General features: G+C 40.9%; 1 protein-coding gene across 10 annotated transcripts in view; it reads left to right on the plus strand.

The window, feature by feature from the left end:
* The window catches only part of SLC23A2 (solute carrier family 23 member 2), a 123,052-nt gene that overhangs the window by 37,207 nt on the left and 73,393 nt on the right, over positions 1-12,452 (plus strand). The window contains exons 2-3 of one of the 10 annotated variants that reach the window (XM_077116271.1): positions 4,814-4,942; positions 8,302-8,460. The exons of 5 other annotated variants lie outside the window; for them this stretch is intronic. The gene's annotated coding sequence lies outside the window, so the exon portion shown is untranslated. The remainder of the gene's footprint in view (positions 1-4,813; positions 4,943-8,301; positions 8,461-12,452) is intronic. 4 more of the 10 variants (XM_077116287.1, XM_077116278.1, XM_077116296.1 and 1 more) reach the window with 4 other exon arrangements.

Here is a 12,452-nt window from a genome sequence, read left to right on the forward strand (position 1 = left end):
CACGTTTTCTTGGGATTTAGTGGTTCTTCCCAGAAACACAAAAGGTTTTGTTATTTAATTCCAGGAGTTAGCTCACCCCTCAGATCTTCCATTTGAATAATATATACCAGTTTGAAGCTATTATGCATCCCAGGAAAGCTGTGTTTTATTCCTGATTCACCACTGTAGGACATAAACTTTTTTTTCCCAATGCTTCTGAATTTTAATAAGTTCTTCTGTATACACAAAGTAGAACTAAAGTAAATTAATGTCAACAAGGCGTTCAAGCTATACAGATTCTTTATAAACCACTGGTATCAATGTAGGAAAGAAAGATTCAAGAAGGAAAATAACTTATTATCATAGGATTTACAGGTCATCAAAAGCTATAGCCTGCCACAGAATACAGTAGCTTTCACTGCCTGCTGTGGAGTGATCCTAAAGTTACTGGCAAGAAAGAACAGTATTAGAATGATTTTTATGGCTAAATTGCCTCTGTTTGTCTTAATTAATCTCTATTCTAGCATTTTCAGAAGAATCCCAGTCATAATGGCAGGTAAAGATAGGCATAGTGTAATGTTTCTTCTCTTAATCTATTTGGAATTCTCTGATGTTGAGGGCTTAACTCTCTTTTTACCAGATAAGATTGATTGGGGTAGAGATGTTTCACTTTTGCCATTCTCTCAATCCTTTGCGCTGAGATTGTCCTTACTGTACCCCTCTGGTAGAGAAACATTTCTCTTTTCCCCTCTGATCTTTTCTCTGTTCTGTTGGAGTGGATCTTCCAGTGGAGAGGAAAGGAATTGGTTATCAGGTTTGAGAGTCAAGGTGCTCAAGTTCTTTATTAACATTTCTGAGGAGAAGGGATGAGAAGGCCGCTGAGTCTTTCTGGGCACTATCTTCAGTAGACATCAGGGAAAACTCCAGGGTCAAGGCTGGGTTAAGCGTCTGTGTTGGGTGCATGGAGATCTAGCCACAGCTCTAGAGTCCTCCGAGATCTTTGGGTCCAAGTAGGAAGTTGATCAGGACATAAACTTTTGATTAGATTATCTCCACAGAGATGTGGCATGCCCAGTTGTGACTTTTGATTTGATGGGGACATCACTCCACCCATTCAGGGTGGGCTTTGGTTAGTTTACTGGAATCCCTTAAAAGAGGAAATGTTTTAGAATGAGCTCAGAGCAGAGCTGATGCAGCCATTTGGAGATTGACAGAAATAGCCAGAACCAGAAGAGAAGAAATCTCTGGTCCCAGCAGATGTTAAGCTAAGAGATGAAACCCAGAGTTTTGTCCTGGAGCAGTTAAATGAATACCCACAAACACTTAGAGAGAAAAGTGCTGGCATCAGAAGCTAGAAGCAGCAGAACCGGAAACAAGGACCAGCAGACGCCAGCAATGTGCCTTTCCAGATGACCCTTTCTTGAATTAATGTATATTTTACTGGATACCTTAGTTTGGACATTTTTATAGCCTTAGAACTGTAAACTTGTAATTTATTTAATTCCCTTTTTAAAAGCCTTTCCATTTCTGGCAGCTTAACAAACTAAGGCACCAGACCTTCAAGTAAACTATGGTGAGGGGGCTGACACTGAATCCTGGACAAAGAGAAATGTAGGTGCAGAAGAAATATCACTGGCTGAATGAATAGCTGGTGAAATAAGTACTAGTTAGAAGCTGTTGTTCTGTATTTGTTTGTGATTATTGGTGGCGACAGAGGTTTTGTTAAAGATACAAATATTTTACTTTCTTACTTACCTGTAGCAGAATTTCCCAAATTACTGTTTTTCCGTTCTGTTAGACTTATGCTCATTTTGAGGTTGATCAAATGAAAGATATGCCCTCTTTCTCCCCCAAGAACTTGTCCACATCCGCAACCAGCTCCTGCCTACTGGGAGATGATCTAATTATAGATTCAAACATACAGTATTGAATAGGGATTATTCTGCCATTACAAAATGGGATTTTGATTAAAACATGGTTTTTTTAGGGTCCATACATCCTTTCAAACCAGCACGCCAGGCCTATCCCCAGACCTGTTAAATCAGGCACTCTGGGTGGGAGACCCAGGCATAAGTATTTTTAAAGCTCTTAAATGGTTCCAACATGCAGGCACAATTGAGGACCACTTCTTTGAAGTAGTCCTAATTGTTGGCACGCTTCCTTTATTGTCATTTCCCTGCTTGTAAATATAATTTACAGAACTTTGACTTTTTTCCACTCTTTCCCGGGAAAAAATATCTTAGAACTTTTAGACATGAGAAATTCAATCTGCACCACCTTGTAACTAAAGAGTTGTGTCCTGTTTCTCTCACAGAAAGGACTGAACGTGTTTGCGTTATATTTACAGGAAGAGGACATGGTAAGGGGAACTGGGCCACGCCCCTGGATTTGATTCTGAACAGTAGGCAGGAGCTGGTTGCTGATGTGGACAAGTTCTTGGGGGAGAAAGAGGGCATATCTTTCATATGTAAATCACTTCAGGAGATGTAGGAGAAAGTCATTTGTTCCCCTACCATCTAATATTTTGACATTTTGGTTAACATTTTGGTGTGTGTGCATGCCAGCACATACATATATTCAATGGGCCAGTAGTATATATACTATTTTTTGCATTTTTTAATTGTATAATATAACATATATACAAAGCAAAGAAAGAAAAAAGCAATAGTTTTGAAAGCACTCTTCGACAAGTAGTTACAGGACAGATTCCAGAGTTTGTCATGGGCTACCATATCATCTCAAATTTTCCTTCTAGTTGCTCCAGAATATAGGAGGCTAGAAGGACTAAATATATATATATTTTTTTTTATCATCACAATAGACTTTTTGTGAAAAATAGTCTCTATACAAAAAAGCGATAAATTTCAAAGCACAGCACAACAATTAGTTGTAGAACAGATTTCAGAGTTTAGTATGGGTTACGATTCCACAATTTTAGGTTTCTACTTCTAGCTGCTCTAAGATACTGGAAACTAAAAGAAATATAAATATAATGATTCAGCAGTCATACTCATTTGTTAAACCTTACCTTCTCTGTGTAACTCCACTATCATCTTTGATCTTTCTCCCACTGTTTAGGGGTGTTTGGGCTATGCCCATTCTGACTCTTTCATGTTGGAAGGGGCTGTCAGTAATATGGGGTAGGGAAATGGAACTAGCTGACCTCTCTAGGTTTCAGGACTTATCTGGTCTAGGGACTCATCTGGAGGTTTTAGGTTTCTGGAAGGTTAGTCTAGTATGTGGAACTTTTGTAGAATCTTATATATTGCCCTAGGTGTTCTTCACAATTGGTTGGAATGGTTTTGGTTGGGGTTTGGCAAATTATGATAGGTAGCAATTTTTAACTGAAGCTCGTGTAAGAGCGACCTCTAGAGTAGCCTCTCGACTCTATTTGAACTGTCTCTGCCACTGATAGCTTATTTGTTAAACTTCTTTTCTACCTTTTGGTCAGGATGGCATTGTTGATCCCATAACGCCAGGGCCAGACTCAGCCTTGAGTCATCTCCCATGCCACCCAGGAGACTTTCACCCTTAGATGTTATATTACTTTCTTTTTTTTTTTAACATTTTTTTATTGTGAAATATATATACAGAAAAGTAATAAATTTCAAAGTACAGTTCAACAAGTAGTTGCAGAGCAAATTGCAAAGTATAGTATAGGTTACAGTTCCCACAATTTCAGATATTTCCATCTGACTATTTTAATACACCAGAAACTAAATAGAAATATCTGTTTAATGATGCAGTAGTCATAATCCTTTGTTAAATTCTAACTTCTCTGTTACACTCCTCCTTTTAATTTAATTGTTACAATCCTCATTTAATTGTTCTCTCAATCTTCAGGAATATTTGGACAATGACCATTCTGACTTCATGTTGAAAAGGGGTGTGGATGTTGTGGGGTGGGGGAATGTAACTGGTTTATGTTCTGGGAGAGACTGGTACCTCTAGGCTTCAGGGCTCATAACTATCTGGAGGTTTTAAGTTTCTGAAAAATAAACTTAATAAGTAAAACTTTTATAGGGCCTTAGAGCCCTGGGTTTTCAGGAATACTGTTGGTAGGGGCTTGGTATACCATGGCAATTTTTAATACCAAGCTGAAGCTTGCACAAGAACAACCTCCAAAATGACCTCTAACTTATTTGAAATCTTGTAGCCATTGAAACCTTATTTTGTTACATTTCTTTCCCCTCTTTTGGTCAAGCAGGCGGCATGCTCCTTTTTTTTGCATGGGCAGGCACTGGGAATTGAACCTGGGTCTCTAGCATGGCAGGTGAGAACTCTGCCTGCTGAGCCACCATGGCCCGCCCAACAAACAGGCATTCTCAATCCTACAGGGCCAGGCTCATCCCTGGGAGTCATGTCCCATGTTGCCAAGGAGGCTTACATTCCTGAAAATCATGTCCCGCTTAGTGGGGAGGTGTGCTGGTTTGAAAGGATGTATGTCCCCTAGAAAAGCCATGTTTTAATCCTAATCTGATTTTGTAAAGGCAGCCGTTTCTTCTATCCCTATTCAATATTGTATGTTTGAAATTGTAATCAGATTATCTCCCTGGAGATGTAAAATCAAGAGTGGTTGTTAAGCTGAATTAGGTAATGACATGTCTTCACCCATTTGAGTGGGTCTTGATAAGGTTCTGGAGTCCTATAAACAAGGAAACATTTTAGAGAAAGAGGGAAATTTGGAGAGATCAGAGAATGCTGTACCATGAAATAGAGAGTCCAGCGCCCTTTGGAGATGAAGAAGGAAAATGCCTCCCGGGGAGCTTCATGAAACAAGAAGCCAAGAGAAAAAGCTAGCATTTGACGCTGTGCTCACATTGTGCTCTTCCAGCTGAGAGAGAAACTGTGACTGTGTTCACCATATGCCTTTCCAGATGAGAGAGAAACTTGGACTGTGTTCACCATGTGTACTTCCACTTGAGAGAGAAACCCTGAACTTCATCACCCTTCTTGAATCAAGGTATTTTTCCCTGGATGCCTTAGATTGGACATTTCTATAGACTTGCTTTAACTGGGACATTTTCTCAGCCTTAGAACTAGAAACTAGCAACCTATTAAATTCCCCTTTTTAAAAGCCATTCCATCTCTGTATATTGCATTCTGGCAGCTAGCAAACTAGAACAGGAGGGTAGTGAGTTTATTTGCAGAGTTTGGCTGAGAGAGAGAGAGGCCACATCTGAGCAACAAAAGAGATTCTTTGAAGGTGACTCTTGGGCATAATTATAGGTAGGCTTAACTTTGCCATTACAGAAATGAGTTTCATAAGAGCCAGCCACAAGATCGAGGGCTTGGCTTTTTAAATTGGGGGTTCCCAGTGCTTGAGAGAATATCATGAATTTCCCAGGCAGAGAAGTTTAATAGTTCCATATTTTTTCTGAGTGCCTAAGGCACTCTGAAAATACTTTTTATTATCTGCCTAAAATACTCTGGACTGTATCAAGGTAATTATATTAAGCCATACAGAATCATCAGATCTCATTCTGTATTGGTTGTTTAAATAAACTGGCCAGATTGGTTAAGTTAGATAATGTGCTACAGAAAACTTAAATTTTGTACCAGATCTCTTCCTTTGGTCTCATACAGAATTTGAAGTTTTAAGATACAGTCAGTATCATACTGACTCTGATATTAGCCTGCTTTTTTATAAAACATGTGGTAAACACCTTTCCATGTCAATAAATAGTTCTGTGCCATCTTTTTCAAACTTGAAATTTGAAATAATTTTAGACTTAAAGAATAATTGTAAATTTAATGCAAAACCCATACAAAACATATCCCTCATCCTGGTAGCCAGATGCCCCCAATTTTTAACATTTTGCTACATTTGCCATATCACTGTACTTACCTATTCATTTATTTCTGTCTTTCTAAACATTTGTGAGTAGGTGGTGGTTTTAGTTTTCTTGACAGCTCAAGCAAATACCATGAAATGGGGTGGGTTAAACAATGGACCTTATTAGCTCAAGGTTTTGAGGTTATGTAACAGGTCCACAGGTGATGCTTTCTTCTCAAAGACCGTGGCAAAGGGGGGCTGGCTGCCAGGGATCCTTGGTCCTTGGCCTGTCCTATGGCAGCATCTTCTAGTCTCTCCCTTCTCATCGGTTCTATTGATGTTCAGCTTCTGGCTGCTTTTTGTGTGGTTTTGTCTCTCTGAATTTCAGTCTTCTATAAAGGATCCCAGTAAGAGGATTAAGACCCATCCTGGGGCCACACCTTAACTGAAATAACCTCATCAAAAAGTCCTACTTACAGTGGGTTCACACCCACAGGAAAGGATTAAGTTTAAGAACATGTTTGTCTGGGTACATAGAGCTCCAAATCACCAAAGGTGTATACCTCTTGTTCCTTGAACACTTAATATTTCCATGTACCATGTACGTTTCCTAATAACAAGGATGTTTACTTATGTAACCACTTTAAATGCAGTTATCAAGCTGAAGAACTTTAACATTGACATAAAACTGTTTTTGAAGTTTTCATATGCCCCAATCATCTCCATATGGATCTTTTCTCCCTTATTTGATCCAGTAAAGGATCAGGTCTTGCATTTAATTATCCTCCTTTAAAAAGAAACCCCAAACTCATTAGCAGTCATTCCCCATCTCCATGCATCCTACCCTCATCACTAAGCAACTACTAATCCAGTTTGTCTCCATAGATGTTCCTTTTCTGAACATTTCATATAAATGGAATCATATAACATGTGACCTTTGTGTTTGATTTATTTCACTTATGTTTTCACGGCTCATCCATGAGGTTGAATGCAGGAGAACATCATTGTTTTATGGTTGTACAGTACTCCATTGTATGTATATACCACAGTTTGTTGATCCATTCATCTCTTGATGAACACTTGGGTTGTTTCCAGCTTTTGGCTGTTATGAATAATGCAGCTGTGAACATCTGTATTAAAGTTTTTGTGTGAACCTATGTTTTCAATTCTGTTGGGTGTTCCTAAGATTAGAGTTGTGTAGTCTTGGGGTAATTCTATGTTTAACTTTATGAAGAAACATCAACTGCCTTCCAGAGTGGAAATGCCAGCAGCTTGCTCTTCCAGGATGGAACTGTAGTATCAGACTGGAAGCTGGGGAATAGGGTGTCCCTTGTCTTCTTGTCTGCATAGGCCTGGGGTGGAGTTTTTGAAACATGTAATTGCTATTGGTTATACACAATGGAGTGAGTCGTGGCTCACATCCCACACAGACTCTCGCTGTTCTGTGATTTAGTAGATTTTCTTGAATAACTATTTATCCATTTATTCTATGCATTTTGTTAGAATAGTTTCCAGAGGCCTTAAATGATTGTTGTTTAAAATATAATTTTCAGAAGTTACATTGTTTTGCTGGGGAGAGGGCCTGCCATTGTTCTGGAATTCCTGCCTCCCCTGTTCACATTTAAGTTAAAAATATATTGAGTAATTCTGACAGGCACCTTTGTGTTTGACTCACCATTATTTATGGGTTAGCAATGATTTTTCTTTATATTATTTTTTCATGTGTCTGTGTACATCTACACCAAAGGGTTTAAATTCACTTTCTAGTTGTGGGAAGGGACATTCACTTTTAGGCATGTGTGTTGGCCAAACTACATTGAACTTCAGCTTCTCTGAGAGGAACATGGAAATTCTACAATTTATTATCCCTATCCTGCATCATTTGATCCTAATAATAATGGATGGCTTTTAAATGACAAGTGATATTGTGCTCTTTTATGAAAGATCTATTGTTTTTTTTCTAAAAGGAGTGAAAAGCAAAAATAAAATGGTACCCCATAGTCGGAAATTTCTTGAGGTAAAAGAAAATAAAGATGTCATGGTTTGTGGGTTTTCTGTTGTCTGACCAGTTTGTTTTGGTACCTGTAGTGAACTCTTGTATTTATTACAACTTTCTGGACAGAGCACATTCTTCATCTTTTTCCAAATACTTGTGGCTGTTGTGGCTTGCTATTCCAGAGAAATTTCTGTCATCCCCAAGTCAAACCTCACCCCTTTAGGGTTACTAATAGATTTTTATTAAATTACATAAAAATTATATAGATCATGGTTATGGGAAAATAAGTATTCTTACAGTAGTTTTCCTATCCAGGAATGTATTCTTCCTCTGTTCAGATATTTTATGTCTCTCAGTAATACTAATGGTTTTCTTCATAAAGGTCATGCACATTCTTTGTTATTTATTCTTAGGCATTTGGTGTTATGTTTTGAATAGGATTCTTTTGTCATATTTTCTTCAGGGGTCAACAGAGTTTCTGTACATATTTAAGGTTTTGCAGAGTATGTGGTCTTTACATGTTCTTTTCAGTTGTCTTTTTTTTTTTTAGCACCCCTTTAAAAACCATTCTCAGCTGGGGGCTGGTCGACAGGAGGCTGGTCGACAGGAGGCTGGCAGTCCTGTGCTAGTAGTCTCTGGTCTAGATGTTGACTGCCGGCATTTGGAAAACTGACGGGCACCTACAGTAGCTGATGTAAAACCTGACAGGGTAGGTGCTCAACAATGGTATGATTTAGTCGGTAGCTTAAGTCTGATAGATTCTCCCGGGATTTCGTATCCTTTGATAGAACTCCGTCTTTTCCTTTCAAATACTTCTCCTATAGCAGGGATGTTGACATCCCTGATGTGTTCCTGAAATTAAAGTGTGTGCTGTCTCCCATTTAGTTTCCTTTCATCCTGAGGCTAATCAGGAAGCCATGAGAGAGCACTTCGGCTTCTGTTGAGCTACTGTGACACAGGTGGAGGTGCCGGGGGTGGGCCACAGTGAGTTGAGGGGCTGTGGCGGTGAGCTCGGGAGAGGACGATAGGTGGAGGCGTGTGGGGAGCCACAGAGAATCGAGGGGTTGTGGAGGTGAGCTCGGGAGAGGACGCGAATCGTGCAGCGCGGGCCGCGGCCGTGCAGGGGCGGGAAGTGCACGGATCTGAGAGTTCCTGAGCTGAGGCGCCGGGCTCCGGCCCTGGAGAAGGAGCCGGAACACAGCCCCCGCCCCTGGGGCTCCGATTAGAAACCCCGAGGAGACCCGGAGCAGCAGCTGCAGCGCGGAGGCTGCGCGGAAAGGCCGGCTGCCGGGCTGGGCGTCTCGGCCAGGACGACTGTTCCCCCAGCACCCGAAGGGCGGTGTTGAGGGTTACTGGGTTTAAACGGGGTTAGGGCAGGTGTGAAGTACTTATTAGGGCTTGACTCTTGCCCCACCGCGTGTGAGCTGCATGTCCTTTGGCAGGTGAACTTCTCTGAAGCTCCGGTTTCTGCTTTTGTGGGTTGGTGTAGGCGGCAAGTTATTTCTTGCCATTGATAAAGTGAGAGGCGAGAGGCGTGCCGGGCGCAGGCGGGGCACTTGACTGGGAAACACTGTTATTAAGCCTCATGATGGTTTTCGTCCTGAGTGAACCCTGACCTTTCACCCCTCACTGCTTCCATTCCCTTTGCCGTGTGAAGGGGGCACGGAGGGCCCAGCAGCTCTCCCATCTTCTTGAAGTTCCTGGCAGTGTACAACTAGTCTGCCAGATTATTTCCTTCCAAGCCTGTAAGTCTCCTTCCCTGCTGAAAACTTTTTTTTAATCCAATTTTATTAGTTTATATTTTATATTCACATACCATGAAATCATTCAAAGCGTACAGTGGTTCACAGTATCATCATATAGCTATGCATTCATCATCACAATCAACTTTTTTTCTTTTTTTGTGAAAAATAACATGTATACAAAAATGCAATAAATTTCAGGGAACACCACAACTATTAGTTGTAGAACAGATTTCAGAGTTACATTTTACATTGTATGGTTTACAATTCTACAATTTTAGCTTTTTACATCTAGCTGCTCTAAGATACTAGAGACTAAAAGAAACATCAGTATAAATGATTCAGCACTCATACTCCTTTCATTTGTTAAACCCTACCTTCTCTGTGTATCTCCACCATCATCTTTGATCTTTTTCTCACTCTTTAGAGTATTTGGGCTATGCCCATTCTAGCTTTTTCATGTTGAAAGGGACTGTTGATGATGTGGGGTAGGGGGATGGAATTAGCTGATGGTCTGGAGAGGCTGGCCCCTCTGATTTCAGGACTTATCTGGCCTAAGAACCATTTGGAAGTTACTACTGAAATATTTTAATTGTTGATTTTTCTATTTAGAATAAAGTTGGGGAGTGATGTATTATTCTCATCCTCCCTTTTTGGTAAGGGCTTAGGAGCCGTGATGGGGGAGCTGGGTTGGCAAACTTTTCCCAGGGTTGGATTCCTCAGGCTGTCTTGCTCCTTGTTTTAACATCAATTCTGACACAGACCCTAAACTCGACTCCGCCCCTCTCCTCATCCCTTTTATCCTCTTGTGTTTTTCCTCTGGGCCTTGGCATTTACTACGCCATGAGGTCAGCCTGCAGGGACAGAAGTCTCTGATCTCAAGTCCATGCGTGTTTCCTGGCCTTGAGGCTTTCTTCATCAGTCTTGTGTGCTTGGGTGCAGGATGGGACGTCAGCCGTGGCCATTCTACCCACTTTCCAAGGAGCACTTCTTTGTTGGGCATTCGCTGTCTCTACCCCTTCTCCCTCTGCTCTCAAAGCCACCCATCTCCCTGCCTTGCACTGACTTTGGTCCCAACCCCTTCTGTTCTTGGGTGTGTCTGTTTCATTGGGGTACTCCGGAGGGATCCCCTGCACGAGAGGTGGGAGCGTAGCAAGAATGGTTTTCCTCAGTTCTGCTTTTGAGGGTTAAGTTAGATGCTTGATAGCTGGTTATAACTGCCCCTCTTTTTTCCTGGGGCAGCAGGAGGGTTGGCTGCTGCAGTGGGTGGGACAGGCAAACAGCCTAGGAAAATAAATGTATTCTGCATTAATAAATCCCATCGCTTCCCCTGACATTAATATGGGTAAGTGTGGATTTGAGCACTGTGCTGGTGTGCTGGTTGCGATGGGGCTGGATATAAAATAAAGAGCTTATTGGTCTCTGTGATGCGACAGTGTTTCACTGTCATCTTTCCCTGACGTATCTTCTGGAAAACATAAGCCTCTGGTAGTCCAGGTAAAGATCTCTTTAGTCTATTTCAGAAGATTTTGTGTCTGGGTATGTTCGTTTGCATCCTGCATTTTAAAATTTTCTCCCCAGATCTTGGGAAGATGACAAGTGGCACTGTGATTCTAAATCACTTCTGTGATTCTAAATCACAGTGTAGAAGATCAATGGATTCGTTTACATAAATATGAAAAAAATTCCAGCAGTCCAAAGGATAGTTCGTCCACAAAATTTACGAGCAAATAGCAAGCTGGACTAAAACATTTGGATCACATATTACAAATAAAGTATTAATGTCCTTAGGGGGAAAAAGTCTATAAAATACTATAGAAAACAGGGAAAGGCCACAAGTAGATAAACCATAAGAGACTCCGTACTTGCTCACAGACTCAAATTCACAAATCAAGGAATCTTGAATTCTCTGAAATTTATTGTCTGTCACAGATTTTGTATTAGGGGCTATCAAGCTTTGATAAGACAAATCATTATTATAAATGTGGTCCCCCCAAATGCCTACCAGCAGGGGTGTTAGCAGCAGGTTAAGTGAATTTTTGTGCTGATCCCCTCAGCGGGGCTTCCCGTTGCTGTGAAGTAGCATAGTTTAGAAGGAAACTGAGGCACTGTGTGGATGGTTGAAATGCAGCAGGAGCGCTGGCTGCCAAAGGGAGGCAGCCCTCCCTTTCTTTATTTTTTAACTTTTATTTTACTTGCTTTTTAAAAAATATTTTTATTGACAAAACAACATACAAGCATAAACATTCTTAACATACAAACATTCCATACATGATGTGTAGTCAGTGGCTCGCAGTGTCATCACATGGTAGGATATTCATCACCATCGTCGTTTTTTAGAACATTTGCATCACTCTAGAAAAAGAGAAAAGGAAAAACTCATACATACCGTACCCCTTACCCTACCCTTTACCCCTCCCTCTCATTGACCACTGATATTTCCATCTACCCAATATATTTTAACCTTTGTTCCCCCTATCTTTTTTTAATTCATATTTTTCCTCATCCGGGTTGTGGGATTTTTTATTTTTCTCTTCTCAGGACTCTAAACATCACTTTTCCTTCCAGTTTTTGCTGTTACAGATGAGAGGTCTGATGCCAATATAATTTTCCTTTGTAAACAACGTCTTACGTATTTTCTGACTAGGCTTCAAGATTTTTTGTCTTTGCAATTCATGAGGATGTGCCAGTGGCGTTTTCTTTCTGTGACTATCTCTTGCTTCTCCGACACCTCCTGGTAAACCCTGGGCTTTACCCGTTCCCTGTCAGTAAATGGACGGTCTGGGCATGGCAGGAAGTTGGCTTTGGACTTGTGGTGGTGTCCTGGGGAGCAGGTCACCAGGTGAGTGCTGGACCTGGAGTGTCCAGCGTAGGATGCTCTGGGGCCTGGGGATCCCTTACTGGGGTACTTCAGGAAGAGGTCCATTCTTGCTGATAGAGGAGCTGAAATAAATATTTA

Source organism: Tamandua tetradactyla, chromosome 1, assembly GCF_023851605.1.
Source record: "Tamandua tetradactyla isolate mTamTet1 chromosome 1, mTamTet1.pri, whole genome shotgun sequence".
Taxonomy (NCBI): Eukaryota; Metazoa; Chordata; class Mammalia; order Pilosa; family Myrmecophagidae; genus Tamandua; species Tamandua tetradactyla.